The 19588-nt window shown below is 44.6% G+C and overlaps 16 non-coding genes across 16 annotated transcripts; 10 read left to right on the top strand and 6 right to left on the bottom strand.

The window, feature by feature from the left end:
* Positions 1–224: 224 nt before the first annotated feature.
* On the top strand, positions 225–306 carry trnas-gcu. The gene has a single exon. It is a non-coding gene; the product is annotated as a tRNA-Ser (tRNA).
* A 272-nt stretch (positions 307–578) lies between these two features.
* Positions 579–719, bottom strand: LOC122146731. The gene has a single exon (XR_006161252.1). It is a non-coding gene; the product is annotated as a U4 spliceosomal RNA (small nuclear RNA).
* Positions 720–1333: 614 nt separating this feature from the next.
* Positions 1334–1415, top strand: trnas-gcu. The gene has a single exon. It is a non-coding gene; the product is annotated as a tRNA-Ser (tRNA).
* Positions 1416–1836: 421 nt separating this feature from the next.
* Positions 1837–1918, top strand: trnas-gcu. The gene has a single exon. It is a non-coding gene; the product is annotated as a tRNA-Ser (tRNA).
* Positions 1919–2192: 274 nt separating this feature from the next.
* Positions 2193–2333, bottom strand: LOC122146734. Its single transcript, XR_006161255.1, has one exon. It is a non-coding gene; the product is annotated as a U4 spliceosomal RNA (small nuclear RNA).
* A 608-nt stretch (positions 2334–2941) lies between these two features.
* trnas-gcu lies at positions 2942–3023 on the top strand. The gene has a single exon. It is a non-coding gene; the product is annotated as a tRNA-Ser (tRNA).
* Positions 3024–3450: 427 nt separating this feature from the next.
* On the top strand, positions 3451–3532 carry trnas-gcu. Its single transcript has one exon. It is a non-coding gene; the product is annotated as a tRNA-Ser (tRNA).
* A 274-nt stretch (positions 3533–3806) lies between these two features.
* LOC122146744 lies at positions 3807–3946 on the bottom strand. Its single transcript, XR_006161265.1, has one exon. It is a non-coding gene; the product is annotated as a U4 spliceosomal RNA (small nuclear RNA).
* Positions 3947–4563: 617 nt separating this feature from the next.
* On the top strand, positions 4564–4645 carry trnas-gcu. Its single transcript has one exon. It is a non-coding gene; the product is annotated as a tRNA-Ser (tRNA).
* A 425-nt stretch (positions 4646–5070) lies between these two features.
* trnas-gcu lies at positions 5071–5152 on the top strand. The gene has a single exon. It is a non-coding gene; the product is annotated as a tRNA-Ser (tRNA).
* A 273-nt stretch (positions 5153–5425) lies between these two features.
* Positions 5426–5566, bottom strand: LOC122146733. The gene has a single exon (XR_006161254.1). It is a non-coding gene; the product is annotated as a U4 spliceosomal RNA (small nuclear RNA).
* A 607-nt stretch (positions 5567–6173) lies between these two features.
* On the top strand, positions 6174–6255 carry trnas-gcu. The gene has a single exon. It is a non-coding gene; the product is annotated as a tRNA-Ser (tRNA).
* A 1954-nt stretch (positions 6256–8209) lies between these two features.
* On the top strand, positions 8210–8291 carry trnas-gcu. The gene has a single exon. It is a non-coding gene; the product is annotated as a tRNA-Ser (tRNA).
* A 425-nt stretch (positions 8292–8716) lies between these two features.
* trnas-gcu lies at positions 8717–8798 on the top strand. Its single transcript has one exon. It is a non-coding gene; the product is annotated as a tRNA-Ser (tRNA).
* A 272-nt stretch (positions 8799–9070) lies between these two features.
* LOC122146732 lies at positions 9071–9211 on the bottom strand. The gene has a single exon (XR_006161253.1). It is a non-coding gene; the product is annotated as a U4 spliceosomal RNA (small nuclear RNA).
* A 9799-nt stretch (positions 9212–19010) lies between these two features.
* Positions 19011–19151, bottom strand: LOC122146740. Its single transcript, XR_006161262.1, has one exon. It is a non-coding gene; the product is annotated as a U4 spliceosomal RNA (small nuclear RNA).
* Positions 19152–19588: the final 437 nt, after the last annotated feature.

Raw genomic sequence — 19588 nt, 5'->3', positions numbered from 1 at the left:
ACAAGGATGAAACTTTCTAGAGCGCACCTGTCGACCTACAGCAAACAAGTGGAATATACTTTAAAAATTCTACGCGTACAACTGTACGTATACGCTAGCGTACTGTACATATACAAATATAAATTATACTTTGGGTTTAAGGATGAGCTTCAACACCATTGTGGTAAAAGGAGCTGCAGGAAAAAAACGACAGTGCAGATTTCAGCAGATGAAAGCAAACACGTGACGAGGTGGCCGAGTGGTTAAGGCGATGGACTGCTAATCCATTGTGCTCTGCACGCGTGGGTTCGAATCCCATCCTCGTCGTTCCTTGCTGTTAACAGTGGTTTTTACTTTTAGGGCACCTTCCTTATGTGACACGTTCAGTTCATTGAGTGCTCTACAAACAAGCTGATGATCTGAATCATGTATTAAAAAAATGGAGTCACGCAGGGTGACGAGGTGGCTGAGCGGTTAAGTAGATGGACTGCAGATCCATTGTGCTTTGCGTGCTTTCTTCAGAATCTGCATTTTTCCACCAAAGAGAAGGCAATACAGTGAAGAAGCGAAACCTCTTTTTTGTCAACAAGATTGTAAGCCTTCCACAGAAGCTGGCAAAAATTGCCAAGGCTGACTGTATTTCAAGTCATCCTGGCGGGGTATTGGGTAAAGTTTTCAACCAGCAATGATCGCGCCTCGGATAAACCTCATAGGCTACAATATTGCCACTGCGAAAGAATGGTGGCGAAGGTCGCGACCTCTCACCTGCACCCATGTGGACGTGGAACGACAGGGTGGTAATAAGCTTCAAACTGCAGTGTAATCAGTCTTATGGCACCGATGGCTGCGTGGTGTGTGTGTCTACGAAACCAGTTAGCAGTGTGTACGAGAAGCCTTATTCACTGCTCTCTCTTTACTTAAAGAAGACTGTGGTGATGCTTTCCTGAACCCCTAGGGAAAGAGAATTATGGGTATCTTGGCAACAAAGGGGTGGAGTCATAAAGCTCGTGGTCAGTATCGATTCGGTTCGACGAGGCCCCTGGGGGGGGGGGTCGGGTAGGATATTGGAGAGTGCAAGGACACTGCAAACAAGTCCTGAAGGAGGTCCAGTGTCAAATGTACTACCTTTTGCTGACCTCAGGCGTTCTCTCAATGTTCTGTGTCACAAAGCAGAAGCAGTGCATAAAAGAATCTGAAGCACATCTCTCTCTTTCAACACCACTGTGAGCCCCTATCTCCTAGAACCCTATGTTCCTTGCAGCTCAGTCGACCCACTTGCATCCACTCAACCATTTACAACACGTTATGCTGAACCTGGTCTCTGTCATGCTAAAGAGAGCGGCACAGCACGTGGGACGAGGTGGCCGAGTGGTTAAGGCGATGGACTGCTAATCCATTGTGCTCTGCACGCGTGGGTTCGAATCCCATCCTCGTCGTTACATGCCTTTAGCATTTGAAGAGTGCCCAGTGCCACTAAAAGCAACAACAACAAAGTGATGGAGACTAGAACAACGGACGCCTGCACTGGCAAGCGCTTGTCTGAGGGGGGTCACGAGACAGCAGCAACTTTAGTTTCTAAGAGTACAAAGTCCTATCAGTCATAAACGCTGAAAAAAAAGTGCAGCAGATGCTGGACAAGGATGAAACTTTCTAGAGCGCACCTGTCGACCTACAGCAAACAAGTGGAATATACTTTAAAAATTCTACGCGTACAACTGTACGTATACGCTAGCGTACTGTACATATACAAATATAAAGTATACTTTGGGTTTAAGGATGAGCTTCAATGCCATTGTGCTAAAAGGAGCTGCAGGAAAAAAAAACAGTGCAGATTTCAGCAGATGAAAGCAAACACGTGACGAGGTGGCCGAGTGGTTAAGGCGATGGACTGCTAATCCATTGTGCTCTGCACGCGTGAGTTCGAATCCCATCCTCGTCGTTCCTTGCTGTTAACAGTGGTTTTTACTTTTAGGGCACCTTCCTTATGTGACACGTTCAGTTCATTGAGTGCTCTACAAACAAGCTGATGATCTGAATCAGGTGTATTAAAAAATGGAGTCACACAGGGTGACGAGGTGGCCGAGCGGTTAAGTAGATGGACTGCAGATCCATTGTGCTTTGCGTGCTTTCTTCAGAATCTGCCTTTTTCCACCAAAGAGAAGGCAATACAGTGAAGAAGCGAAACCTCTTTTTTTTGTCAACAAGATTGTAAGCTTCCACAGAAGCTGGCAAAAATTGCCAAGGCTGACTGTATTTCAAGTCATCCTGGCGGGGTATTGGGTAAAGTTTTCAACCAGCAATGATCGCGCCTCGGATAAACCTCATAGGCTACAATATTGCCTCTGCGAAAGAATGGTGGCGAAGGTCGCGACCTCTCACCTGCACCCATGTGGACGTGGAACGACAGGGTGGTAATAAGCTTCAAACTGCAGTGTAATCAGTCTTATGGCACCGATGGCTGCGTGGTGTGTCTACGAAACCAGTTAGCAGTGTGTACGAGAAGCCTTATTCACTGCTCTCTCTTTACTTAAAGAAGACTGTGTGATGCTTTCCTGAACCCCTAGGGAAAGAGAATTATGGGTATCTTGGCAACAAAGGGGTGGAGTCATAAAGCTCGTGGTCAGTATCGATTCGGTTCGACGAGGCCCCTGGGGGGGGGGTCGGGTAGGATATTGGAGAGTGCAAGGACACTGCAAACAAGTCCTGAAGGAGGTCCAGTGTCAAATGTACTACCTTTTGCTGACCTCAGGCGTTCTCTCAATGTTCTGTGTCACAAAGCAGAAGCAGTGCATAAAAGAATCTAAAGCACATCTCTCTCTTTCAACACCACTGTGAGCCCCTATCTCCTAGAACCCTATGTTCCTTGCAGCTCAGTCGACCCACTTGCATCCACTCAACCATTTACAACACGTTATGCTGAACCTGGTCTCTGTCATGCTAAAGAGAGCGGCACAGCACGTGGGACGAGGTGGCCGAGTGGTTAAGGCGATGGACTGCTAATCCATTGTGCTCTGCACGCGTGGGATCGAATCCCATCCTCGTCGTTACATGCCTTTAGCATTTGAAGAGTGCCCAGTGCCACTAAAAGCAAAAACAACAAAGTGATGGAGACTAGAACAACGGACGCCTGCACTGGCAAGCGCTTGTCTCTGAGGGGGGTCAAGAGACAGCAGCAACTTTTAGTTTCTAAGAGTACAAAGTCCTATCAGTCATAAACGCTGAAAAAAAAGTGCAGCAGATGCTGGACAAGGATGAAACTTTCTAGAGCGCACCTGTCGACCTACAGCAAACAAGTGGAATATACTTTAAAAATTCTACGCGTACAACTGTACGTATACGCTAGCGTACTGTACATATACAAATATAAAGTATACTTTGGGTTTAAGGATGAGCTTCAATGCCATTGTGCTAAAAGGAGCTGCAGGAAAAAAAAAAGACAGTGCAGATTTCAGCAGATGAAAGCAAACACGTGACGAGGTGGCCGAGTGGTTAAGGCGATGGACTGCTAATCCATTGTGCTCTGCACGCGTGGGTTCGAATCCCATCCTCGTCGTTCCTTGCTGTTAACAGTGGTTTTTACTTTTAGGGCACCTTCCTTATGTGACACGTTCAGTTCATTGAGTGCTCTACAAACAAGCTGATGATCTGAATCAGGTGTATTAAAAAAATGGAGTCACGCAGGGTGACGAGGTGGCTGAGCGGTTAAGTAGATGGACTGCAGATCCATTGTGCTTTGCGTGCTTTCTTCAGAATCTGCCTTTTTCCACCAAAGAGAAGGCAATACAGTGAAGAAGAGAAACCTCTTTTTTTGTCAACAAGATTGTAAGCTTCCACAGAAGCTGGCAAAAATTGCCAAGGCTGACTGTATTTCAAGTCATCCTGGCGGGGTATTGGGTAAAGTTTTCAACAGCAATGATCGCGCCTCGGATAAACCTCATAGGCTACAATATTGCCTCTGCGAAAGAATGGTGGCGAAGGTCGCGACCTCTCACCTGCACCCATGTGGACGTGGAACGACAGGGTGGTAATAAGCTTCAAACTGCAGTGTAATCAGTCTTATGGCACCGATGGCTGCGTGGTGTGTCTACGAAACCAGTTAGCAGTGTGTACGAGAAGCCTTATTCACTGCTCTCTCTTTACTTAAAGAAGACTGTGTGATGCTTTCCTGAACCCCTAGGGAAAGAGAATTATGGGTATCTTGGCAACAAAGGGGTGGAGTCATAAAGCTCGTGGTCAGTATCGATTCGGTTCGACGAGGCCCCTGGGGGGGGGTCGGGTAGGGTAGGATATTGGAGAGTGCAAGGACACTGCAAACAAGTCCTGAAGGAGGTCCAGTGTCAAATGTACTACCTTTTGCTGACCTCAGGCGTTCTCTCAATGTTCTGTGTCACAAAGCAGAAGCAGTGCAGTGCATAAAAGAATCTGAAGCACATCTCTCTCTTTCAACACCACTGTGAGCCCCTATCTCCTAGAACCCTATGTTCCTTGCAGCTCAGTCGACCCACTTGCATCCACTCAACCATTTACAACACGTTATGCTGAACCTGGTCTCTGTCATGCTAAAGAGAGCGGCACAGCACGTGGGACGAGGTGGCCGAGTGGTTAAGGCGATGGACTGCTAATCCATTGTGCTCTGCACGCGTGGGTTCGAATCCCATCCTCGTCGTTACATGCCTTTAGCGTTTGAAGAGTGCCCAGTGCCACTAAAAGCAACAACAACAAAGTGATGGAGACTAGAACAACGGACGCCTGCACTGGCAAGCGCTTGTCTCTGAGGGGGGTCAAGAGACAGCAGCAACTTTAGTTTCTAAGAGTACAAAGTCCTATCAGTCATAAACGCTGAAAAAAAAGTGCAGCAGATGCTGGACAAGGATGAAACTTTCTAGAGCGCACCTGTCGACCTACAGCAAACAAGTGGAATATACTTTAAAAATTCTACGCGTACAACTGTACGTATACGCTAGCGTACTGTACATATACAAATATAAAGTATACTTTGGGTTTAAGGATGAGCTTCAATGCCATTGTGCTAAAAGGAGCTGCAGGAAAAAAAAAGACAGTGCAGATTTCAGCAGATGAAAGCAAACACGTGACGAGGTGGCCGAGTGGTTAAGGCGATGGACTGCTAATCCATTGTGCTCTGCACGCGTGGGTTCGAATCCCATCCTCGTCGTTCCTTGCTGTTAACAGTGGTTTTTACTTTTAGGGCACCTTCCTTTTGTGACACGTTCAGTTCATTGAGTGCTCTACAAACAAGCTGATGATCTGAATCAGGTGTATTAAAAAAATGGAGTCACGCAGGGTGACGAGGTGGCTGAGCGGTTAAGTAGATGGACTGCAGATCCATTGTGCTTTGCGTGCTTTCTTCAGAATCTGCCTTTTTCCACCAAAGAGAAGGCAATACAGTGAAGAAGCGAAACCTCTTTTTTGTCAACAAGATTGAAAGCTTCCACAGAAGCTGGCAAAAATTGCCAAGGCTGACTGTATTTCAAGTCATCCTGGCGGGGTATTGGGTAAAGTTTTCAACCAGCAATGATCGCGCCTCGGATAAACCTCATAGGCTACAATATTGCCTCTGCGAAAGAATGGTGGCGAAGGTCGCGACCTCTCACCTGCACCCATGTGGACGTGGAACGACAGGGTGGTAATAAGCTTCAAACTGCAGTGTAATCAGTCTTATGGCACCGATGGCTGCGTGGTGTGTCTACGAAACCAGTTAGCAGTGTGTACGAGAAGCCTTATTCACTGCTCTCTCTTTACTTAAAGAAGACTGTGTGATGCTTTCCTGAACCCCTAGGGAAAGAGAATTATGGGTATCTTGGCAACAAAGGGGTGGAGTCATAAAGCTCGTGGTCAGTATCGATTCGGTTCGACGAGGCCCCTGGGGGGGGGTCGGGTAGGATATTGGAGAGTGCAAGGACACTGCAAACAAGTCCTGAAGGAGGTCCAGTGTCAAATGTACTACCTTTTGCTGACCTCAGGCGTTCTCTCAATGTTCTGTGTCACAAAGCAGAAGCAGTGCATAAAAGAATCTGAAGCACATCTCTCTCTTTCAACACCACTGTGAGCCCCTATCTCCTAGAACCCTATGTTCCTTGCAGCTCAGTCGACCCACTTGCATCCACTCAACCATTTACAACACGTTATGCTGAACCTGGTCTCTGTCATGCTAAAGAGAGCGGCACAGCACGTGGGACGAGGTGGCCGAGTGGTTAAGGCGATGGACTGCTAATCCATTGTGCTCTGCACGCGTGGGTTCGAATCCCATCCTCGTCGTTACATGCCTTTAGCGTTTGAAGAGTGCCCAGTGCCACTAAAAGCAACAACAACAAAGTGATGGAGACTAGAACAACGGACGCCTGCACTGGCAAGCGCTTGTCTCTGAGGGGGGGTCAAGAGACAGCAGCAACTTTAGTTTCAAGAGTACAAAGTCCTATCAGTCATAAACGCTGAAAAAAGTGCAGCAGAGCTGGACTAGGATTGAAACTCAAAACTAGCGCACCTGTCGAAAAGCAAAGCAAGTGGAATAGGATGAAAATTTCTAGAGCGTACAACTGTACGACGCTACAGCAAACAAGTGTACATATACTTATAAAATTATACTTTGGGTTTAAGGATGTACAATGCCATTGTGCTAAAAGGCTAGCTGTACTGTAAAATATACAACAGTAAAGTATACAGATGAAAGCAAACACGTAAGGAGGTGGCCGATCAATGCAAGGCATGGTGCTAAAATTGAGCTCTGCAGGAAAAAAAACATCAGTCGTTCCTTGCTCAGTGGTTTTTACTTTTAGGGCACCTTCCTTATGTGACACGTTCAGTTCATTGAGGAGTACGATGGAGTGCTCTACAAAAAATGATGATCTGCTGAATTGTGTGCGTGTATTAAAAAAATCGAGTCACGCAGGGTGACGAGTGGAGCGGTCAGTAGATGGACTGCAGATCCATTGTGCTGTTTTCTTCAGAATGGTTTTTACTTTTAGGGCACCTTCCAGTGAAGACGTTCAGTTCATTGAGTGCTCTCAAACAAGCTGTAATCTGAATCAGAAGTATGGCAAAAAATGGAGTCAGGCAGGGTGTATTTCGAGGTGGCTGGCGGGGGGGTATTGGGTTTCAAGCAGATCAAACAGCAATGATGCGCCTGCGTGCTTTCTTCAGAATCTGCCTTTTTCCACCAAAAGAAAGGAAGGCAATCCATTGTGCTCCTGAAGAAGCGAAACCTCTTTGTCAACAAGATTGTAAGCTCCACTTTTAGTGCACCAAATTATGCCAAGGCTGCATTGAGTGCTCTACAAACACAGCAGTGTGTATTTCAGCCTATTTCAAAAAAGAAGACGGTGTGCTGACGAGTGCTTGGGTGATGCGGTGAAAGTTACACCAACGATCCATGGTGCAAGCCTGCTTTCTTCAGAATCTGCCTTTTTCAGTATCGACCAAAGAGAAGGCAATACAGTGAAACCTCATTTGTGCAACACAGATTGCAAGCTATTGAAGCTGGCAAAAAATGGTGGCCAAGGCTGACTCAGTATTTCTCTCACCTCTGGCATGGGGACAGCGTGCATAAAAACAACCAGCAATGGTCGCGCCTCGGATAAAACTGCAGTGTAAATATTGCAGTCTTAATGGTGGCGCTCAGTCGACCCTCACCTGCACCCATGTGGACTGTGGAAACGACAGTGGTGTGTCTAAACTGCAGAAACCAGTCTTATGGCAGCACGATGGCGGCGTGGTGTGTGTACGAAACCAGTTAGCAGTGTGTACGAGAAGCCTTATTCACTGCTCTCGTCTCTTTACTTAAAGAAGACTGTGTGATGCTTTCCTGAACCCCTAGGGAAAGAGAATTATGGGTATCTTGGCAACAAAGGGGTGGAGTCATAAAGCTCGTGGTCAGTATCGATTCGGTTCGACGAGGCCCCTGGGGGGGGGTCGGGTAGGATATTGGAGAGTGCAAGGACACTGCAAAACAAGTCCTGAAGGAGGTCCAGTGTCAAATGTACTACCTTTTGCTGACCTCAGGCGTTCTCTCCAATGTTCTGTGTCACAAAGCAGAAGCAGTGCATAAAAGAATCTGAAGCACATCTCTCTCTTTCAACACCACTGTGAGCCCCTATCTCCTAGAACCCTATGTTCCTTGCAGCTCAGTCGACCCACTTGCATCCACTCAACCATTTACAACACGTTATGCTGAACCTGGTCTCTGTCATGCTAAAGAGAGCGGCACAGCACGTGGGACGAGGTGGCCGAGTGGTTAAGGCGATGGACTGCTAATCCATTGTGCTCTGCACGCGTGGGTTCGAATCCCATCCTCGTCGTTACATGCCTTTAGCATTTGAAGAGTGCCCAGTGCCACTAAAAGCAAAAACAACAAAGTGATGGAGACTAGAACAACGGACGCCTGCACTGGCAAGCGCTTGTCTCTGAGGGGGGTCAAGAGACAGCAGCAACTTTAGTTTCTAAGAGTACAAAGTCCTATCAGTCATAAACGCTGAAAAAAAAGTGCAGCAGATGCTGGACAAGGATGAAACTTTCTAGAGCGCACCTGTCGACCTACAGCAAACAAGTGGAATATACTTTAAAAATTCTACGCGTACAACTGTACGTATACGCTAGCGTACTGTACATATACAAATATAAAGTATACTTTGGGTTTAAGGATGAGCTTCAACACCATTGTGCTAAAAGGAGCTGCAGGAAAAAAAACGACAGTGCAGATTTCAGCAGATGAAAGCAAACACGTGACGAGGTGGCCGAGTGGTTAAGGCGATGGACTGCTAATCCATTGTGCTCTGCACGCGTGGGTTCGAATCCCATCCTCGTCGTTCCTTGCTGTTAACAGTGGTTTTTACTTTTAGGGCACCTTCCTTATGTGACACGTTCAGTTCATTGAGTGCTCTACAAACAAGCTGATGATCTGAATCAGGTGTATTAAAAAATGGAGTCACGCAGGGTGACGAGGTGGCCGAGCGGTTAAGTAGATGGACTGCAGATCCATTGTGCTTTGCGTGCTTTCTTCAGAATCTGCCTTTTTCCACCAAAGAGAAGGCAATACAGTGAAGAAGCGAAACCTCTTTTTTGTCAACAAGATTGTAAGCTTCCACAGAAGCTGGCAAAAATTGCCAAGGCTGACTGTATTTCAAGTCATCCTGGCGGGGTATTGGGTAAAGTTTTCAACCAGCAATGATCGCGCCTCGGATAAACCTCATAGGCTACAATATTGCCTCTGCGAAAGAATGGTGGCGAAGGTCGCGACCTCTCATCTGCACCCATGTGGACGTGGAACGACAGGGTGGTAATAAGCTTCAAACTGCAGTGTAATCAGTCTTATGGCACCGATGGCTGCGTGGTGTGTCTACGAAACCAGTTAGCAGTGTGTACGAGAAGCCTTATTCACTGCTCTCTCTTTACTTAAAGAAGACTGTGTGATGCTTTCCTGAACCCCTAGGGAAAGAGAATTATGGGTATCTTGGCAACAAAGGGGTGGAGTCATAAAGCTCGTGGTCAGTATCGATTCGGTTCGACGAGGCCCCTGGGGGGGGGTCGGGTAGGATATTGGAGAGTGCAAGGACACTGCAAACAAGTCCTGAAGGAGGTCCAGTGTCAAATGTACTACCTTTTGCTGACCTCAGGCGTTCTCTCAATGTTCTGTGTCACAAAGCAGAAGCAGTGCATAAAAGAATCTGAAGCACATCTCTCTCTTTCAACACCACTGTGAGCCCCTATCTCCTAGAACCCTATGTTCCTTGCAGCTCAGTCGACCCACTTGCATCCACTCAACCATTAACAACACTTTATTACTAAACATAAAAACGAAATTATTAACTGAACAACACAACAAATCTGAAACTTCCCTTTCTTACTTTATATAAAAACAGTTTTTATAATTATACATCAAAAGCTATTTGCAATTTTTTGCAAGTAGGAACATATTTACTGCAGAAAACTATTAACCTAAAACATATTTCACCACTCAACATGTCTGCTTTTGTATATTTGATGTGAGTCTTTATTTATATACATCCACACCAATGAGGATGTGGGGCATTCCTCTGAAATGCCCACAGTGTGGCCAGATGATGCAGCATTCAGGAATCTACCCGAAGGTCAGGGAGGTGATCAACATGGATAGCCGCTATTACCTTGTGGGTGGGTACTATCACTCTGCAGTGCATGCAGGTTGCCAGTATGCCCATGGAGCCAGGACATCCTTTCACAACTGGATGTGGCACACAGGACCAAGTTTCCAGCGGTGCTGACCCTGGACAGGAAATGTGTGACTTTCCTCAGGCCAAGGACCAGTGGTAACAGTTCCTCCTACTTCCAGTCAGCAGTAGAGGAAGTCCACAGTGAGGAGTGGGCACGACGCACCATCCAGTACATCTCTGACTGTGAGCATCATTTGTGAAAGGTTACCCTGGTCCAATCTGCAACGGCACCTGCCTTCTATGTACCCGCACCCTTCAGACTACTTCCACTCACCCAGTGGTTAGAGACTGTCCACTCCAACAACATCCTCAGCCATGATAAGGGGCGTGATTATCTCCACCTATGGCCGAATCCTGAAGATGGATGCTACGAAGAATGTACAATACATGAAGGTTTCAGCATGAGGTTTATTTTCAGCCAGAAAGAATTTCAACATAATGATGAAAAATGTGCATTTGTGTTATATATATTGTAATGTACCATAACAAATCAAAGAAATGTATAATTAAGCTTGTGAGAATGTCTTTATTTTTCCTTCTGTTTGTTTTTCAGATCACCAAAAAATTGGCTGGTGGCATTGGGGACACGGCTGCATGGATGACCAACATTGGCAATGAGCTCGGCCAGGTTCTGAACAGACGCAACCAGAATGCTGGCGAGCCAGAGCCTGAGGTCATCTATGTTGACCGGGATTGCTGCAGTCAGTCAGGTGAGATTTTCAAATTACTACTTTATCAAATATGCACTGCAATATATTTTATAAAAGTTAATAGTGGTGTAAAAAAGTTCCCCTTTCTCTATTGGTGATGGTAATTAGCATTATTATTACAGCCAGTGTATTGAAATTGTAATAAATTATATTGACTGAAAAGTGTGTTTGAAATGAAATCAAATGCATGTTTTTTTATATGAGTCTTGAGTTGAAGTTAAGATGGCGCTGCTGTGTTTGGCTGGCCGTCTTCCTCTGCTCTGTGTGTTATTGTGTTTGGTAATTTTGTCACATTTTGCACAGTATGTGTCACCACTGTTAGTATATGATCGCCAGACTCTTCTGAATATAAGGGATTATGTGGTTAAACCTACAACTCGTGGCTCTAGTGGACAGTCTAAGATGCCGCCACCATTACTGTCATCCGTACCTTCGCACCTGTGGCATGTGCCCTGCTTGTTACCTGCCATCAACCGCTACAGAAAGCGCAGCAGACAGCGTGGGCGGAGAGACGGTAGACTTGTCAGATTAAGAAGAGCCTACCTGACTCTGACTTCGGCATCGGATCCTTGCAGTCTCACGGCGCTCTCGAGAGAGTACGACGGTTGCGCTGTGAAGTGTTCCTCAGAATATTGCTACCGGTGGCTTCAACCCATTTTTCCTGATGCTGAGTATACACATGCTTGCCGACGGCCCGTAAGGATCTGCAAACGGCATTCTGTAAAGGAGAATCTTCGCCCGCTTGCACGTAACGTTATCTCCCAGCAGTCTGGCCTTAACACATTACGTGTTGCTTTGATCAACACTAGATCGCTAACTAACAAAACTTTCATTTTGAAAGATTTTTTTATTTCTCACTCTTTGGATTTTCTTTTGTTGACGGAAACCTGGGTTAAACCAGGTGACAACAGTGCCTTTACAGAGCTCCTCCCACCTCGGTGAGGTTTTTTCAGCTCCCCGCGAGTGTCGGGGCGCGGAGGAGGCGTGGTTACTGTTTTTAAAGACAATTTTAAATGTCGATTTTTATCTATAAATGATTATTATTGTTTTGAGCTCCAGCTATTTTTAACTGAGTTGACACTCCCTGTGTTGTGCTGTTGTTTATCGTCCACCTAAATACAACAAGAATTTTATTTAAGAGTTTTCCGAATTTTTAGCTGATGTTGTCCCAAAGTATGACCAACTTTTTATTTGAGGTGATTTTAATATCCATGTGCGCTGTGAAGTGTTCCTCAGAATACTGCTACCGGTGGCTTCAACCCATTTTTCCTGATGCTGAGTATACACATGCTTGCCGACGGCCCGTAAGGATCTGCAAACAGCATTCCGCAAAGGAGAATCTTCGCCCACTTGCACGTAACGTTATCTCCCAGCAGGCTGGCCTCAACACATTACATGTTGCTTTGATCAACACTAGATCGCTAACTAACAAAACTTTCATTCCGAAAGATTTTTTTATTTCTCACTCTTTGGATTTTCTTTTGTTGACGGAAACCTGGGTTAAACCAGGTGACAACAGTGCCTTTACAGAGCTCCTCCCACCTCGGTGCGGTTTTTTCAGCTCCCCGCAAGTGTCGGGGCGCAGAGGAGGCGTGGTTACTGTTTTTAAAGACAATTTTAAATGTCGATTTTTATCTATAAATGATTATTATTGTTTTGAGCTACAGCTATTTTTAATTGAGTTGACACTCCCTGTGTTGTGCTGTTGTTTATCGTCCACCTAAATACAACAAGAATTTTATTTAAGAGTTTTCCGAATTTTTAGCTGATGTTGTCCCAAAGTATGACCAACTTTTTACTTGTGGTGATTTTAATATCCATGTTTGTTGTCCGTCTGATCAGTTGGCCACTGATTTTAAACGACTTTTGTCATCTTTCCATTTACATCAATTGGTGGATCGACCCACACATCTTATTGGACACACTTTGGACCTTATTATTTCTCATGGGCTCTCCATCTCCCTTACTGATCTTAGATCATTTCCCCATTATTGTTGAATTTCCAGTCCCGTCTTCAATAGCCAGCAGGTCTATTGCTTCGCCATATTATCATCGTATTCTCACTTCCTCAACAGCTGAAGAAATTTCTGCTGCTTTTATGGACTCTGAACTTTATGCCCTTAGTGAATCTGTCTCTTCTATATGCCCCGACGGCCTGCTTTCATCTTTTAATTCCACCTGTTTTGAAATTTTAGACGTTATTGCTCCTTACAAACATAGATCTCCTAAGTTAAGGGCAGATCCCTGGATAAATTATGCCATCCGCACCCTTAGGCAGCGTTGTAGACAGGCAGAGCGGAGATGGAAGGAGGACAAATTACATGTGTCTTTGGAAATATTAAGGGGCTGTCTTTTTGATTATCAAAGTGCTGTAAAGGAGGCAAAATCTAAATATTTGTCAAATATCATCATTAATAGTGGCAATTGTCCAAGGGTGATGTTTAATACAATAAATTCTGTTGTAAAACCACATACTCGTTCTCTGACAGATGCCTCAGTCTCCACTTGTGAGAATTTTCTTCACTTTTTTATTAATAAAGTGGAGTCTGTCAGACAACTCACGACTAATAGTTCTGTAACTGATTCAGTTGTCACTGCAGCACATTCTGCTGTGTTTGAACAGTTTGAACCAGTCTCACTATCATTTTTTAATGAAGTAGTGCATAAAATGAAAATTGAAAATTGCCCCTTGGACTTTGTTCCAACTAAATTGTTAAAAGAGGTTTTACCACAGTTGGGCCTTTCCTGTTGGTTTTTATTAATAAATGTCTTAGCTCAGGATCTGTCCCTGCTGTGTTCAAACATGCTGTGGTTAGGCCTTTTCTTTAAAAACCAAACCTGGATCCCTAGGTTTTGTCTAATTTCAGACCAGTTTCTCACCTGCCTTTTCTCTCAAAAGTGTTAGAAAAAGTTGTTTTTATACAATTACAATCTTTTTTAGAAAATCTCTTTGTTTGAGAAATTTCAATCAGGATTTAGATCGCAATATAGTACTGAGTCTGCACTGTTAAAGGTGCACAACGATATTGCCCAGTTTGTGGATGTCAAGAGCCCTGTTATTTTAGTGCTCCTCGATCTCACGGCTGCCTTTGATACAGTGGACTATGCAATCCTTCTGTCTCGCCTTAATCACTATGTTGGCATTAAGGGTACTGCGTTTCAGTGGTTCTCGTCATATTTGACAAGCAGAACCTTTTCTGTAGTAATTGAAAACTCATCCTGCTCTACTACTTCTCTCTCCTGTGGGGTGCCACAAGGCTCTATTCTCGGACCGGTTTTATTTTCACTCTACATGCTGCCTCTTGGGTCCATCATAGCCAGGCATAACATTGCTTATCACTGCTATACAGATGACTTGCAAATTTATTTGCCTATGAGTCCAACAAACACTGATGCATTCGGGTCGCTAATTGATTGCATTGATGACATTAAATTATGGTTAGAGCAAAATTTCCTTAATTTGAATGAAGATAAGACTGAATATATTTTATTTGGTGAGTCTGCAACCTCTAACCCTAATATGCTAATTTCGAAGCTTAAACCGACTATCAGAAATCTCGGTGTGTCTTTTGATAGTAGTCTGAAATTTGATAAACAAATTGACAGTGTGGTGAAAGCTAGTTTTTTTCAGCTACCTCTATTGGCCAAGGTCAAACCATTTTTAAATCGTTCGGACCTTGAAAAAGCTATTCATGCTTTTATTAGTTCAAGACTAGATTATTGTAATGTGCTTTATGTTGGAGTCTCACAGTCATCACTCAGGTGCCTTCAGCTGGTGCAGAATGCAGCAGCTCGTCTTCTAACTAACACACATAAACGTGAGCATATTACTCCAATTCTTTCTTCGCTCCACTGGCTTCCAGTTTCTTTTAGAGTTGATTTTAAGATTTTATTGTTTGTTTTTAAAGCTCTCAATGGCCTCGCACCACCGTACATAACTGAGATGTTAACTTTGTGTCAATCAAACAGGGCTCTTAGATCAACAAATCAACTTTTGCTGGAAGTCCCAAGGACAAGGTACAGACTCTGGGGTGACCGGGCTTTTTCTGTAGCTGGGCCAAGCCTCTGGAACAAGCTACCTGCTGATATACGTACAATCACTGACTTGGGCCTCTTTAAGGCCAAGCTTAAGATTTATTTAGACTGGCTTTTAATTTATAGCAGTTGTTGTGCCATTTTGTGTTTTCTTTGTGGCATACTTTTTGTTTTTATACTTTGTTTTGTGGCATTATATGTTTTGTATATATATATATTTTTTATATTTTGCATTATATTGTTGTCTTTATTTTGTTTTTATTTTTTATTTTATTTTTCCTGGAAAGCACTTTGGTTCACTTTGAGTGTTGTAAAGGGCTGTATAAATAAAGCTTGATTGATTTTCTCCTCCACAGGTGCATCTGCAGTGTTAAAACTTTTTCAGCCATGGAAGTCTATTGTAAGGCTAGATATCTTTCATTTTATGAGAAGATTTAACTGTGGCCTTACTACAGAGCACCACCCTCTCTATGGTACCTTTTGTTCAAAACTTTCCTCCTATATCCTTGAGTGGGATCAGGAGGATATGAAAGAACTTAAGGCAGACAAGAGAGGGGAGTGGAAGTGCAGCCATGGTGGAAAGGCTCCCACTGAGGCACAGCTCATGGCCAGCATCAGCCCAGGTGAACTTGCGAAGCACTGTAGGCGGCGGACACGCAGGGCTGAGGAGATCCGGGCCATGATTTCAGGGCTGCTGGAATCAGTGTGGGAGCTAACTGACACTACAGGGTTTCGCTGGTTAACCCTGACAGCATGCACCATGTCTGGGAGATGCAACAAAAACACCTCGAGTGCATCCAGGACCCTCCACATGTAGAGTTGTACACAAAGACGGGGACACTCCAGAAGGGTGGCAAAGTCCTAAACGTGCTTAGGTATGGCAGGGGGTCATCCTCGCTGGAGAGTTTTCACCGCCACCAGTGTGCCTTCATTCCTTGTAAATTCTGAATGTTAAATTGCAGTATGTTTTGTAGATTTTTACGTTGAAAAGATTGCTGACTGAATCTGTGCATTTTCATTCTTAGGATGGAGATGCAATGCCATGCACACACAAATGTACATGTTAGAGGGGGCCTCAAGGTGGAACATGAGCCGGACAAAAGAAGCTGTATCTGTGGTGGGGGCCTCAACCCTCAGGACATTTGATGTCTGCACAATGTCTCATTTAAACAGCATTAGCCAACGGGTCCTTGGTCGGGCTTTGATGCCAGAATTTACCCCTCCAGGAAAACCCACTGGTAAGATATCTCACAGGGAAATGCTGAGCATTGGAGTATTTCTCTCTCTCCTGTATTTGTTTGTTTGTGTGTGTGTATGTGTGTCCTCTCCCCATTAACAATGTGGTAAAAATTATTGCAGGGAAGCGCATTGCAGTGGAGTACTTGTTGGCCCAGTGCAACAGAGGTGACCAGTTGATTGCACATCACAATGACATGCCTGAAGTCCCCCCAGAGGAGCCCGAAGAGGATAGTGAAATTGACACGACTGTGTGCTATGCAGCTGACCTTAGGGCTGATGACTCTGATCCTCCAGTAGCTGTTGTGCAGGCCCAGGTGACCAGTCAGGTTGGTGACACTGAACCCAAATCCCCTGATGAGGAGGTCACTAAGGAAGAGGAAGATGACACTGCAAGTCCTAGCACATCAAGCCAGGTAATGTTGCTATCCTGTAAACTTTTTTACTTTTTAAAAAAATTTATCTGGTACAGTGCAAAACACCTATTGTCAACCATGTGTAAAGTTAAAATATATGCATGTACAATGCAAAATAATTACTACAGCATATATTTATTGGACTGTGTTTGGCGTTTTTCTCAATTTTCAGACTACACAGTGTGATTCCAGAGGTGTCTTGGGCTGGGAGGCAGTTGATGCCCTGGCAGCCTACTTGGTTGGCCTAAACCGAACGATCACTGCCTTGTCATCACAAGAGGAGGCCAACATAGTCCAGCTGTACATGGCTCTGCATACCATGGACAAGGTACCATATAAAATATAGCCAGAGGGTTAAGAAGAAGGCTTTGACAGGACCTTGGAGAGCATCCAGGAAGCAGAGTGGCTCTGCTCCAGGACAGCAGGCAGCAGAGAGGTAATTTGACTATTTGGATCGTCACTAGTTTATAACCCAGTATACAGTTCAGATTATATCATCTTTCTTTTCCATAGATTGTTCATGACTCATGGGCAGGCAGCTCAGGACCCTGAAGTCCATAGGGTCTGTGAATGTGTTTGCCTAAGGCTTTTGAAAGAGTTTCAGCAAGCACGGAACAGGCCCAGGGACACACAAGGAAAACCTCTGCCAATTCCACAATCTATTGCCACTTAAAACAGCTGATGGAGGACAGCAGAGAGGTTCTAGGACAAACTAACCTAGTTCTGGTCCCGATAAACACCACTACTGTCTCCTCTTGGTGAGTCTTCTTTTATGCAATACTTTTATACAATCACAGTAGTATATCAAGATTGTACTTATAAAACCTTCTTGTACATGCTTCTTTTAAAAATTATGCTACAGGAAGTAAAGACAATGGGCTTTTATTCACTTAAATTGCTAACTTAAGATGAAGAATGTTTCTCTTGCAGGCTACTAAGAAGACAGAAACGTGTAGACAGAGACATGCTTCTTCAGGGTACTGCACTGCCCAAACAATTATATTTGGCAAAGGAGGCTCTTCCTGAAGTGCGCGCACTTCCAGCTGTTCCTGCACAGCATGGGCATGAGGCCATGGTATTTCAGAATACAGCAAATCAGGAGGGAGAGGCCTTCATTTGTAAGCGTATCTCCAACAGGTGCCCATTGCCCACCCCTCCTCCTGGATCTTACTCTGCATTTCCCATATACCCACCAGCACCACACTTTGCATTCCCCCCTGGGTCCTACCCACCCTTTTCCAGCTACCCACCAGGTCTACCACTTCCTCAGTCTACCCAATTCCAGCCCCCTCCCCAATTCCAGCCACCTCCCCAATTCCAGCCCCCTCCCCCAATTCCAGCCGCCTATAAACCTGCCACCACAAACTTGTCCCTCTACTCAGCCCAGGCAGCGCACATGGAGAAGGCAGAAAGCTGCCCAAGAGGATGAAGAGCGAGTGGCTAGAGGTGAACCACCACAGAAATGACTAGCAAAGGATATATTATCACTACATCTGCAAGCAGTGTGGGCTGGCAAAAAATAAGACAACTGGCCACACTCAGCTGAAGGGCCGGTGGTATTGTCCAGCCTCAGGCCTCTCTGTTGCACAGTGGAGGGAGAATGTACAGGGAGGTCTTTGATTTTTTAATCACTGGTGTATATAATAATGTATATAGTTAGGTTTTTATATAGTTGCATATGGTTCCATTTTTAATTGTGTTTGCTGTGCTGTGTGTGTGTTGTGCTGTGAACATTTTGTTTTTAGTTGCTGTTTCCAGTGTTTAATTTACAGTGTTTGTAAAAAAAAAACAAAGACACAACTCTTGTGGTGTAATAGTAACACATCCACCCTTTGGGTGGAAGATTCCAGGTGCAAGTCCTGGCAAGAGTGTGTGGTGTGTTTGTCAGATCATTATTATTATTATTATTATTATTATTATTATTTTATTTTTTTATTATTAGAAAATGTATAGTCAAAAAAAAAAAACACTTTACTTAAATCCTTTATAGCATGGATATTTTTTTCTTTCCTTTTCTTGCTTTCCCTCCTTACCACTCCCCTTTTCCCTTTCTTTCCCCCATTTATCAATCCCCCTAGCCCTGTTTTGAACTAACCCTTTAAGGCGATGGACTGCTAATCCATTGTGCTCTGCAAGCGTGGGTTCGAATCCCATCCTCGTCGTTCTTTGCAGTTAACGGTGGTTTTTACTTTAGGGGCACCTTCCTTATGTGACACGTTCAGTTCATTGAGTGCTCTACAAACAAGCTGATGATCTGAAACAGGTGTGTTAAAAAATGGAGTCACGCAGGGTGACGAGGTGGCCTTGCGGTTAAGTAGATGGACTGCTAATCCATTGTGCTTTGCGTGCTTTCTTCAGAATCTGCCTTTTTCCACCAAAGAAAAGGCAATACATTACAGAAACGAAACCTCTTTTGTCAACAAGATGGTAAGCTTCCACAGAAGCTGGCAAAAATTGCCAAGGCTGACTTTATTTCAAGTTATCCTGGTGGGGTATTGGGTAAAGTTTTCAACCAGCAATGATCGCGCCTCGGATAAACCTCATAGGCTACAATATTGCCTCTGCGAAAGAATGGTGGTGAAGGTCGCGACCTCTCACCGTGCACCCATGTGGACGTGGAACGACAGGGTGGTAATAAGCTTCAAACTGCAGTGTAATCAGTCTTCTGGCACTGATGGCTGCGTGGTGTGTCTACGAAACCATTTAGCAGTATGTACCATAAGCCCTATTTACTGCTCTCTCTTTACTTAAAGAAGAATGTGTGATGCTTTCCTGAATGTGTGATGCTTTCCTGAACCATAACTCCTTCCAGGACAGCCAGAAACCTAGGAGTTGTGATGGATCATCAGTTAAGCTTCACAGACCATATTGCTACAACGACCCGGTCCTGTAGATTTGCCTTATACAACATTAGGAAGATTAGACCCTTCCTGTCAGAGCAAGCCACCCAACTTCTTGTCCAGGCTCTTGTTCTCTCTAGACTGGACTATTGCAATGCTCTCCTGGCGGG

The sequence above is a fragment of the Cyprinus carpio genome, chromosome A11 (genome assembly GCF_018340385.1).
Source record: "Cyprinus carpio isolate SPL01 chromosome A11, ASM1834038v1, whole genome shotgun sequence".
NCBI classification, from domain to species: domain Eukaryota; kingdom Metazoa; phylum Chordata; class Actinopteri; order Cypriniformes; family Cyprinidae; genus Cyprinus; species Cyprinus carpio.
The sequence above is the reverse complement of the archived record's forward strand: the minus strand, read 5'-3'. Positions and strand labels throughout refer to the sequence as shown.